Source organism: Panthera tigris, chromosome A1 (genome assembly GCF_018350195.1).
Source record: "Panthera tigris isolate Pti1 chromosome A1, P.tigris_Pti1_mat1.1, whole genome shotgun sequence".
Taxonomy (NCBI): Eukaryota; Metazoa; Chordata; class Mammalia; order Carnivora; family Felidae; genus Panthera; species Panthera tigris.
Genome location: NC_056660.1, coordinates 93,352,784 through 93,365,376, shown reverse-complemented (window position 1 = coordinate 93,365,376; position 12,593 = coordinate 93,352,784).

Here is a 12,593-nt window from a genome sequence, read left to right as displayed (position 1 = left end):
GAGCACTCCTCTCTCCTAAAAAGTACAGGAAAACTTCAAACAACAAAAACTGTGAGAAGGATTACAATCGAATCTCCTCCAAAGACGAAATAAGAATAAACAGGGCAAGCACACCAGAAAGACATGACCACAGGGCTGATGAACACTTCAATATACTTCTTTTAAAAAGCAGTTAGGGCAGGAAATTTATAGTAGTTAGAACTGTAGCATTAAAAATGGAAGAAGCTGAAAATTAAATCTTAAAAACTTGGAGCAGAAAAGCAAACCAAAAGAAAACAGAAGAAAGGAATTTGTAAAAGGGAGAGAGGAAAATTACCACCAGCTAACCTATTCAAGAACAAAAGGTTGAAATGACATGGGAGAAATAACCATAAAACAAATTTCAAAATTCTAAGACTAAATAATTTTATACAATCAGAAGACTAACTTTTCTTAGAAAAATGCAAATTGAAATTGCCAGGGTTTACCTTGTAGATACAGAAATTTAAATCAATTATCATAGAAGAAACTAATAGAGGACTCCTTACCAAAAAAAGTGTTGGGTCTTGATTATTTCAAGGGATTTCTACCAAACCTTAAGATGAAATAATCCTGGCGTTTATACAATTCCAGAAGCTAGAAAAAGAATCTTGAGCCTCAAAGTGCCAAAAAAAAAAAAAAAAAAAAAAAAAAATTTAAAGACTTGTAAATTCATTTTGTAAAGCAAATGTAATAGCATTGTTTCCAAAACTTGACAAAGACCATACCAAAGAGAAAATTATAGACCACTCACAAACAAATATCAATGCAAAAACTTTAACAGTGTATTACCAACAACCCCAAAGCACTTTCAAGAAATAATACATCATAACAAAGTTGGGTTTATTACAGGAATGCAAGGATAATTCAATAGTAGACTGTTACTATTCATTGTTATTAAAAGAGTTAAGAAGAAAATCATTTTTTCTCCATTTTTCAGGAAAGGCATTTGATAGAATTGAGCATTCAATTCATGCTGAATGTACTCAATAAACAGAAATCGATGAGTAATTCGTTAACATTGTACCTCTGCCCAAAAGACAGCACCTTAACCTTAAAACAAAAGGAGCTTTCCACTTAAAGTTGAGAACAAGACGTGCCTGCCCCTATCTCTCTCTGCCACTTAGCATTGTGTTGATTTTAGCCAGTGCAGTTTGACAAAAGCCATGTGAATTTCATGGAAAAGAATTGCAGATACACATTTATATCTGGAAAACTGAAAGAAGTTTGTTGAAATGCTCTAAGAGAACTTAGTAAAGTAGCAATTACATACAAATACACATTCAAAACTCATGCATATATATAAGTGCTCACCAGACTCAAAAGAGTATCTAACTCTGGATCCATTTAAATGAAGTTCAAAACAGGCAAAACTTATGGGTGTCAAAAATCAGCACCCCCTTTCAGTCACCACCTCCCCCTGCAAAGGTAAGCACTATCATGACTTAAATCACCATCAATTAGTTTTGTCTGTTTTTAAGCTTTATGGAAGTGGAATCGTATACATTATTTTTCACCTGGCTTCTTCAGCTCAACGAGGCCTAGAAGAGTATGAGGCCGCCTCTATGGTGCTGGTTACATAAGTGCATTCGCTTTATGATACGTACACTTACGGTTTGTGCACTTTTCTGTATGTATAATTACAGTTCAATAAAAATGTTTACTAAAAAGGATAAAAGATTTCATATATATACAAACCTGAACTAGTTAGGAGATGTACTTGAAGATCCCTTTTGTAATTACAAAAAGAAAAACGTGTAAACTTCATTATTATTATGTGTGTTTTTTTTTTTTTTTGGACTCTCTAAGCCCAACACGGGGCTCAAACTCACGACCCTGAGATCGCATGCTCTCCCGACCAAGCCAATCAGGTGCTGCATTAAGGAAAACTTTTTAAAAATAAACTTGATAGAAAATTAGACTTTAACAGTTGAAAAGATGTATCCTATCCTTAGATAGGAAGACTCAACATGAAAACATGCTTTTCTCCCAAGGAAAATTATGTTTGCTTCTATTTGAGAGAGCATACAAGAAAAGCTATGGAAACTACAAAGAAGAACGAGAGGGAACTAGCCCTACCAGACATTAAAACACACTTTTAAATCCTCCCTTATTAAAAGTTTGGTATCAGCCCAGGAATTGGAGGTCCAGTGGGACAGAAGAGAAATTCCAAGAATAGACCCAATGGTAGCAATACAATAAAAGCAGCATCTGAAATCCGTGAGAAGATGAACTTTAATTTTTTTTTATTTTTATTTTTTAAAGATTTTATTTTTAATCTTTACACCTAATGTGGGGCTTGAACTCACAACCCCAGGGTCAAGAGGTTGCACCCTCTACAGACTGAGCCAGACATGCCCCCCAGAGAAGATTAATTTTAATTTTAATTTTTGAATTTTTTTTAATGTTCATTTTTGAGAGAGAGAGTGCGAGTGGGAGAGGGGCCAGGAGAGAGGGCGACGTGGAATCCAAAGCAGGCTCTAGGCTCAGAGCCCGACATGGGGCTCAAACCCACGAACCACAAGATCATCACCTGAGCCAAAATCCAGAGTGGGACCCTTAACTGACTGACCACCCAGGTGCCCTCTCCTGGGGTGACTCTGTAAGCTTAAAGATGTGGAATGGCTGGGGCAAAGACTATGCACATTTTAAATTCTGATGGCTTTTGCAAAAAAGACATTGTTTTCAAAGACCATATTGTCACACTCGTACCTTGAAGCTGAGATTTTAAGTATCAGAAAATTATCTTCTGACAATAAAATAACCATCTTGTAACTCAGAATTGCGGCATTGGAAAAGATCATAGAGACTTAGTCCCTCACCCTCATTTTACAAATTATAAATCTGAGGCCCAAAGACAGAGGAACTCACGCAAGGTCATGTATGTGCCGTATTCTTTTTTTTTTTTAATTTTTTAAGTTTTATTTTTTTTGAGAGTGCAGAGGAGGGGCAGAGAGTGAGAGAGAGAATCCCAGGCAGGCTCCGTGATATCCGCGCGGAGCCTGATAACGAGGCTCAAACTCACGATCCGTGAGATTGTGACTTAAGCCAAAACCAAGAGTCAGATGCCCAACCGACTGAGCCACCCAGTGCCCCTCCCCGTACTATATTCTTAGATAAGAACATATCTCTAGAACACATCGTGCATGTGTATATATTAATACAGATACGCAAGACAGAGATAGATGTAATGTGTTTTCTAATATAAAAGTCTGTGGTCGTTCTGTATCCAGAATACAGTGCACACTTTCTGTCCCCAGGATAGGGCTTTTCTTTGATCATGGCACTTCTTTAACATATTCGTCTTTTTGCCCCTTTTCACTTTTTTCTAGATCTTCAGTTCTGTTGTTTTTTTTTTTTCTTGCATTTTTTTTTAAACATTTATTTTATTTTTGAGAGCGAGGGAGACAGAGAGTGAGCCAGAGAGGGGCAGAGAGAGAGAGAGAGAGAGAGAGGGAGACACAGAATCTGAAGCAGGCTCCAGGCTCCAAGCTGTTAGCACAGAGCCCGACACGGGGCTCGAACCCACAAACCATGAGATCATGATCTGAGCTGAAGTTGGACACTTAACCAATTGAGCCACCCAAGCGCCCCCCTGGATCTTCAGTTCTAATAATTTTTCACTGAGGCTCTGAAGGCTTTGACTAAATTAAGGGTCGCCACTAAAAGTGTATGTGGGATTTCTTGAGTTAACTGATAATGCCCCACAGGTCTATGTCATTGACATAGACCGTGCATTATGGGTGCACAGGGCCTCATCATACTTAGCCCACAACCTATTAGGAGTCTCTAAACATTTCAAAAAGTTTTTACAAAGTGTCTGTGGGAACATGAAAGGCATGTAAAATTCACTGGAGGAAGTCCAAGCCACTTTTCCTCTGATGTAATCCTAGATGAGGAAGTCAGGGAGTTGGGTAGAGCTTTGTGAAGTCCCTGAGGACTGGAAGAAAATAATCGCTGAAAGAATCAATTTGATAAAGCACGGAAGTAGCTTACTCAAATGCTAATGGGTTTTTATCTTGCATTTGGATTTCAACAACTGACTTCCACACTAGAATATCCACAAGCGATATTCTGCTACAGAGTACCTTCTTTTCTGCTACAGAACATGATGTAGAAAAACATTCAGTGGTTAAATTCTAGAAATAGGCAGAGAAGAAGAATCGTTCAGGTAATACCTTTTGCTTTTATGACTCTTGGTACTGATTTTACTATTTCTCATTAAGGGACATTTGGTTACTTCCAACTTACAAGCACTTCTTTGTACATCATATGTATGTCTGTGGGGTTCCTAGCAGGATATTTCTGGATTAAAGGATGTATACTTAAAAAGTATTGGTATCAGCACCAAAAAAAAAAGAAAGAAAGAAAGAAAGAAAGAAAGAAAAAAAAAAGTATTGGTAGTTACTGTTAAATTGCCATCCAGAAACAGGGTAGCCATTCATAACTTGCTAACAGAGTATTGGAGCACCTCTTTCTCTTATCTTCTGCAGCACTGGATATTTTCAACCTTTAAGTTTTTCCATTCTGCATACAAAAAAATTTTGGTGTGGGGCGCCTGGGTGGCTCAGTCGGTTAAGCAGCCGACTTCAGCTCAGGTCACGATCTCGAGGTCCGTGAGTTCGAGCCCCGCATCCAGCTCTGTGCTGACAGCTCAGAGCCCGGAGCCTGTTTCAGATTCTGTGTCTCCCTCTGTCTCTGACCCTCCCCCGTTCATGCTCTGTCTCTCTCTGTCTCAAAAATAAATAAACGTTAAAAAAAATAAAAAATAAAAAAAAATTTTTGGTGTTCCCTTGTTGATAAACAACACGTGTAGAAAACAAGATTTGCTAGGTTTAGGGGTGGGGTGGGGCTGTTGATTGGTGCTGTATGAGTCAATGCTAATCAGTTCATGTCTGAAAGGGTGAAATCAGAATAATGTCTCTCCATTAACGTAGGCTTACGACAGTAGTTTTCAAAATGTGTGGTCTGCAGACTGGAGCATTGACATCATCTGGGAACTTTTAGAAATGCAAATTCTCTGGCCCCACTTGAGACCTACCTACTGAGTCAGAAATGGAGGTGAGGGTGTGGGGAGGACCAGCCACCTGTGTTTCAACAAGCCCTCTCAGTGGCTGTGATGCAAGGTCAAATTTGAGAGCCAGTCACGGATGTAGAAAAAGCAGCTTGGGCAGGAGACGCAAATGAGAACCCCACAAGTATTTGCAGATTTAAATATTAAAAAGGTAGGGGTTTTAGTCCATAATAAGCGCAGTCTGTTTCAACAATGTGATCTTCCTGCCCACCCCAAAAAAGGTAATACTGTCTCTGTCTGCGGTAACAGGGTTGCCAATGTTAATGCTCAGATATGCAAAGAAAACCTTCAGTTTCTCAAATGGACCCGCTCTTCATTTGCCGATTGCTTTGGGTAGGGCAGGCCCAGGGGTGGGGCCATTTAAATTTGGCAACAACTAGCTTCAGTCTTTGCTCAGGTGGTTCTCTCTGGCTCCTGGCTCCTGGCTCCTGGCTCCTGGCTCCTTGTCATCTTGGATATATGTGCCTCCTGGTGGTTGATGGGGCCTTTTTTGCAGGTTGCTGCTCTGATCGGGTCCCTCTGCTGGCATCTCCTGAGGTGCCTGCCGGTCTAGTGTGGCCTTTCTGATGGCAGAGTCCCACCACGCGGCCTCTTGGCTGTCAGGCTGGTCCTAGATCTTTATGCCCAAATCTCTGCCTCCATTTTGTATTATCCAACTCCCTCCCCTCCCATTTTGGTGCCAGATGTGGAGGTAAACTAGGTGTGTTACTCCTAGGACTACAGCCTCTCAGTCTAGGCTGTGCCCAAAGAAGCAGGGCACAAGGCCACCCCATTACCACATGTCTAAATATTAAAGAGTTACAAATCAAACTAGAGAAATATGATCTTCCTGGTTGACACACATATATAATGCCAGATTTGGAAAAACAGGTCATACCAAGTAACTGAATAACACACATCAATAGTTAACTTCATTTTCCACCCCTAGGCCATGATTGGGCAGTGGCAGTGCTGGTCTTGAGAACAGAAATCCAAAGCTTTCTCCCTGGTGTGCTGGTTGGCCAGCCGTGGCTTCCTACAATCATTGGGAATGATTGTGAATCATTGATTCACAGAATAAGCATCACTTTCTCCTCTTATTTATCCATCCCTCCATTCATTCATTATAAGTGGGTTTTATGACTAACATGAGGCTTGAACTCACAGTCTCAAGTTCAAGAGTCGCATCTCTATAGACTAAGCCAGCCAGGTGTCCCAGCTTTCTCCTCTTCTAACAGGGAGTGTGGGGACGGCTCTCTGCCCACCTGTACCCTCTCCGTCTGATATGGCACACGGTCCGAGTCAGGCATTCTTTGCTCACAACGTGCCCCCAGCCTCCTACCTCACCCCCCTCACCCTCTCACCTGCCTCGGCGGAACATGAGCCTGGCCTTCCAGGCTCAGATTCAGAAATCTTGGCCTCCTCCGGGTTACCGGGCCATGACCAGCCCTCATCTCCCCCTTCTAGGGCCCTTCCCACACCTTGAGAAGCTTCCTTCCATCACACCTTGGACCTGGGGGGTTCACACCCAAACAGCACAGTCCAAAAAGGACCCAGGGAAGAAGCCCACACAGGGCCTGGATCTCTGGTACCAGGAGCATTGTCTAGAAGGGGGCCCCACCAATTCCTCATTTTATGGGGTGTCTTGGACTGGGGTCCCCTAAAGTGCAGGGGTTTGATCTAAGGGCAATACTGGCAGGTGGTCAGCCTGTGTTCATGCCTGTCTGGACCGTGCTACTGGGCGTCCACACACCTCCCTTCCTCTGCCTGTGCCTTTCATCCTTTCCATACTCCCCCAGGGCTGGGGGCCACAGAATTACCCCCCCTTCATTGGTGGCGGGTCCTTTCCTTTCTTCACTTCCAAGTCCTCTCCACCACTGACCTGACATTTCCATTGCACTTTTAAGAAATCTGTAAAACCCTGTCCCACGTGACAAAAGCTGACTTTCTGCTTCTCGTTTTGCTGCACATTCAAAACCTTCCTCTTTTTTTCCCTTTCTCCGTGCTGAAACAGTCTAAACCCTTCCAGGCAAATGAGTGCCCCCGGAGGAGCAGGAAACGCCAAGGCCAACACATTAAAATTTTCCAAAGTCGGTTCCCCCACTGCTGAGGACCAGGTCGCTAGATCGAGGGGGAGGTGGTGACCAGAGTGTGATCTGTACTGTCAGGACACCAGAGTGCATTCAAGGTGCCACACATGCAGAAGGTCAGAGGTGGGAAGGGCGGGAAAGGAGGCAAGGGAAAAAATGGCTAGTTGTCATGTTCGGATCTATAAAGGGCTGTTCTGTGGAAAGAGGTGAGTAGATTGAGTGGCGACTCCAGAATTTCTCCTGGGGGATGGGGGGCATCAGTAAGCAGGTGAGGCCTGGAGGACTTGCCTGGAAGGTGCTTTGTGAATCGCTTGCACTTTTTGTGTTTGCCGAGCCTTTGTGTCAGGTAGCTGTAGAGGGAGCAGGTGAAGATTTAGGTCCGGCTTACCCGCATACCCCTCGTTAGCCACACTGTGGCTCCACCAGTAACTGGCTGCTGTAAGCTTGAAGCATGCACGCATGACAAATAACGCTGGTTGAGTGATGGCACTAATACACGAATCGCTGTGAGAGACACCTGGAGAACTTTGGGACATCAGGGCTGTGTGAAGCTGGACCAGGTAGCCCAGGTCAGTTCCCTGGTGCCTGCCACTCTCAATCTCTGGGTTGTGTGAGTTTAAGCCCCCCCAGTGGGTAAGGAAATTCCTTAAAAATAAAATAATTAAAAAAAGTTAAAAGGCTATAGTGGGACTCACTTCCAAAGCTTTTTACTCAGTTCAGAAGACTATGGTAAAGACAAGAATTTTTTTTTTTTTAAGTTGTGTGGGCCATTTTGATTAGAAGCCAGGTTTAGGAATCACTATATTAAATAATTCAAAAGGCCCCTTCTAACAGGGAGAATATATTATCTTAAGGTAACTTCAAGCTGATAAATGCATCGTCTCTTGCATAGTGTTTGGGAACAGGGGCTTTAGGAAGATGTTAAGTTTTTCTTTCTTTCGTTTACTTGAGAGAGACAGAGACAGAATGAGTAGGGGAGGGGCAGAGAGAGAGAGAAGGAGAGAGAGAATCCCAAGCAGGCTCCACACTGCCAGTGCAGAGCCTGATACAGGGCTTGAATTCATGAACCGTGAGATCATGACCTGAGCTGAAACCAAGTCAGATGCTCAACCCACTGAGCCACCCAAGTGCCCCTAGGAGGCTAAGTTTCTAGCAAAAGTATCCCTTTCCTGGAAGTGGTCTCGGTAGTAAAAAGGCTAAAGATTAAAAAAAAAAAAAAAAAAAGAAGCCCAGCAGCTTTCGATTTTCCACTTCAGGCCTTGCTGGTCTAGGTTATGTCCAACCCTGGGAAAGGAAGATGCTTTTATTGAACACATTTCAACATGGGTGTTGGCTCGATGTTACTTGTGGACAGAAAACATGTGTATTCTATTTCTACATACCTCATTGATGAAACATGCAAAACTAGGAAAAACGTCCAAATGTAAAGTCTATTTGCTATGTAAATAGACAAAGGAATTTCAGGAAGCACTGCTCGTAAGTGTTTTCAATTTTTTTTTAATGATTATTTATTTCTCAGAGAGAGAGAGAGATCGAGAGACAGAGTGGGAGTGGGGGAGAGGCAGAGAGAGAGAGAGAGGGAGACACAGAGTCTAAAGCAGGCTCCAGGCTCTAAGCTGTCAGTGCAGAGCCCGGTGTGGGGCTCGAACTAATGAATGCGAGATCATGACCCGAGCTGAAGTCAGATGCTCAACTGAGCCACTCAGGCGACCCATAATTTTTTAATGTTTATTTTTCAGAGAGAGAGAGAGAGAATGTGCGCACAGATGAGTGGAGTAGGGGCAGAGAGAGGAGGACAGAGAATCCAAAGCAGGCTCCGTGCTGATAACAGAGAGCCCAACACAGGGCTCAAACTCACAAACCAAGAGATCATGACCTGAGCCGGAGTCAGACGCTTAACCGACTGAGACACCCAGGCGCCCCTGAATATGTTTATATTCATACACTTTCATACAACAGTGACCCAAAGACCGACGGCCTCAGCGGAAATTCACATCGGTGTTCATTGCTGTAGGCTGGCGTTTTCCTATGCTGGATGTTTATCACTGGCAGGAGAAACGGCCAGCTTAATCACCTTGGTTCAGTTTTGAAGGATGGACTAAGAAATGACTTAAAATAACTAAAAAAAACCCACAAAAATAGTAATGAAACACACCTGGGAGGTCCCACAACTTGTTCTGTGTTTCCAGTCCACCATTCCTTTGCTGCCACCACATAACAGAGTCTTGTCACTTTGAGACCCAGAGCAGGGCTGCGACAGAAGCCACCACGGGCTGGGATGAACTCAGTCCCCCCGGCAGAGGCGAACTGGTGTTGAGATTTCAATCTCCAAAGGCTGACTGTTTGAGGAGAGAAGGCTGAGATCATGACCCGAGCAGAAATCAAGAGTCGGACGCTCAACCCACTGAGCTACCCAGATGCCCAGACCCCTTGACTGTCATTTTAAGCGAGCTCCCCAAGGGTGTCTTGTGGATATTGAAGTTTGAGAAGTGTTGGTCTACAGGGTAATGTCGAATGTCTGCCTCCCTTGCATGCTATTTAAGGCCCTGGGAGAGCTAGGCCCTACCGGCCTTCCCGGCTTCATCTTTGGTCCTTCCTCCTCCCCAGCCCAGCCACAGCTAAGTGTCCATAACTCCTGAATGCACTCTGTGCTCTCTAATGTTTACTATATATTTTGTCAAGCCGACTGTGAGCTCTTGGTGTCAGCAGCTCGGATTCACTCGTCTTTGAATCCCTAAATGGCCACGCAGCACACGGTAGGTATGAAAGTCATGCTTATTAGATACATCAATCAGAGAATCTTGTGGGCCATTTCTTCCACAAACCTATTTCCTCTAAAAGCAATAGTGTGTATGATATGTACAAATCATTTAAAAATAATTCTGTGTGTATTCCTCTGGTTTGTAGCCAGTTTATCATAAGGTGCAAAATAACATGTCAACTCATTTCTTACCCCTCAAGCTGGATGTAAAATTATGGTCTATCTTTGCAAGATGTAATACATTTTGATTGTAATTAAATTATTGCAGAGAGAAATCACATGTAAATAAATTATAGGAGAAAAACATCTTTGGACATGACTACACTCTAAATCACTGTTCAGGGCTTATTTTTTAAAAATGTAAGCCTAAATATTGATCACTGTTTCTCCTTTCTTCAAGGTACTAAGACATCCTTATTCTAGCTGATCTGTATCCATTTTACAAGTCACATTCTCAAAAAAAAAAAAATCATGTACTCATAGTATGTCCTTTTTCTTCCTCAATAATTATAAACTTACCTCCACACACATACTCAGCTGACCTTCTCCACACAGTAGTTTTTAAATTTTCATATGGGGGTGCCTGAGTGGCTCAGTCAGTTAAGCATCTGATTTCAGCTCAGGTCATGATCTCACGGTTCATGGGTTCAAGCTCCATGTCAAGTTCTGTCCTGACAGCTCAGAGCCTAGAGCCTGCTTCGAATGCTGTGTCTCCTTGTCTCTCTGTGTCCCTCCCCCACTCTCTCTCTCTCCCTCTCTCTCTCTCTCAAAGATAAACAAACATTAAAAAATAAATAAATCTTGCCCTGCATACGAGGGACATTCCTCTGTTGTTCGGAAGATACATAAAAGGAAGATGTTACAAAAGACCAAATTCCCCCTAATGGGTGGACAATTATTGGTGTAATTTAGCAAAGAATTACAGCCTGTGAGACCACAGTGTGTGCTGAAGAAAGCCAAGCAGATAGAGTTTCTTTCCTCTTCTGAGTTTGGGAAAGTGGGTAGGAAGGGAAGGATGTTACCTCTCTCAGGAGATGATGTGGGCATCCATCTTTGAGAGGGAGAATGTCAGGACACAGAAGGGGACATGGTGGTGACAGTGAAGACTCCAGGCAGAGAGAAGACCCAACAGGTGGCTGCCCCCCAACCCTCAGAAAACATGGAAGTGGAGGAAATAATTTCAAAATATATAGAATAAAACTTAGCACAGATGACTGATTTAGAACCCCCGGTTTAGGAAATTGCTTCTGTAATGCAGAGACTTACTATTAAAAAGGAAAAAAATCTCTCACGTTTGCAAGATGGGCTTGAACAGAGCTTTGACCTGAGGCCCAGAGGCCCAGCGAGCAAACATGGCTCCTTCCGGGAGGCAGGGGACCCAGGGAGTGCCTCCCAAATCCAGTTCACAGCCTGAAGGAGACGTGGCTGTGTGTTAACTATCACAGGGTCTGAGAAAATAGTGTTCATCTCCCTTGTGCCGACTAGCCAATCAGTGACTAAAAAGCATGAACAGAAAATCCAAGCCTGCCCCTCTCTCCCAGAGTGCCACCATATTTTACAGTCCAGAAACTTCTGTGAAAATCTCCCTTCTTTCAGACCTCAGAGACACAGGAGTAGGCTAAGTTACGTGTGCTGTGATTTTGTTCTTCCTGTATACTAAAGCCCTTTCCCGTTCTCACAAGAACTGGGCCACTGAACATAAGGTTTATGCCCCATCAGAACATGCCCTCCTGTCACCAAAGAGAAACTCTGTAAGAGATCAGATGCGGGAGAGTCCCTCCTCTCAATAAACCCATAAACAAACCACCAATAAACCCATTTTTCTCTAACGGGGATTCACCTGCCCCCTGGCTGAAGTGTTTCTCTGGGCCTTCCTGTCTGATACCATGGTTTCCTCCCCCACTGTCCCACATGGCCCTTGAGCAGGGAACTGAATCTGAACTCGGTTTCAGATTTCCAGTGCTTCCAATGCAGAGTAAGTGCTGGTTATCTTTTGTTGAACGGAATAGAAATGAGTTCATCCAAGGCAGTTTCCCTGCACAGCCTTTGGCCCCTGGTACTGGGAAAGGTAAACAAACAGGGCTCCCCACCCAGCGGTGCCCTCATACTGGTAACTTTTAGCACACCCTGCCCTAGGTCAGATCTCATTACTGGATAACACAGGAATCATAAAAGGTACCACCTGCTTATACAGGAGCAATAAACCCGGTGTGCCCTTGTCTGTAGAGTGCCGGGAGCTCTTGACAGCTGAGTCAGTGTTGGGTCGGGGATTTTATGGTAAGAGGACAGCACATTAGCCAGTAAAATCCCAGATAGGACCAAACTTTACGCTTGCCCACATTTGTTTTGTTTTCTCAATAAACTTTTTATTTTAGAAGTTTTAGACTTATAGAAAAATTGCAAAGATAGTATTGAGTTCCCAAACAGTCTCCATCCAGTTTCCCCTATTGTTTTTAAAGATTTTTATTTTTTAAGTAATCTCTACACCACCGTGGGGCTTGAACTTACAACCTCCGAGATCAAGAGTCACAGGCCTGTGACTGAGCAAGCCGGGCACCCCAGTTTTTCCTATTATTAACATGTGACATTTGTTGTGGTACCTTTGTTGTGGTACATGCTCATTTATTTATTTTTTGAGAGAGAGAGAGAGCAAGCCAGGGAGGGGCAGAGA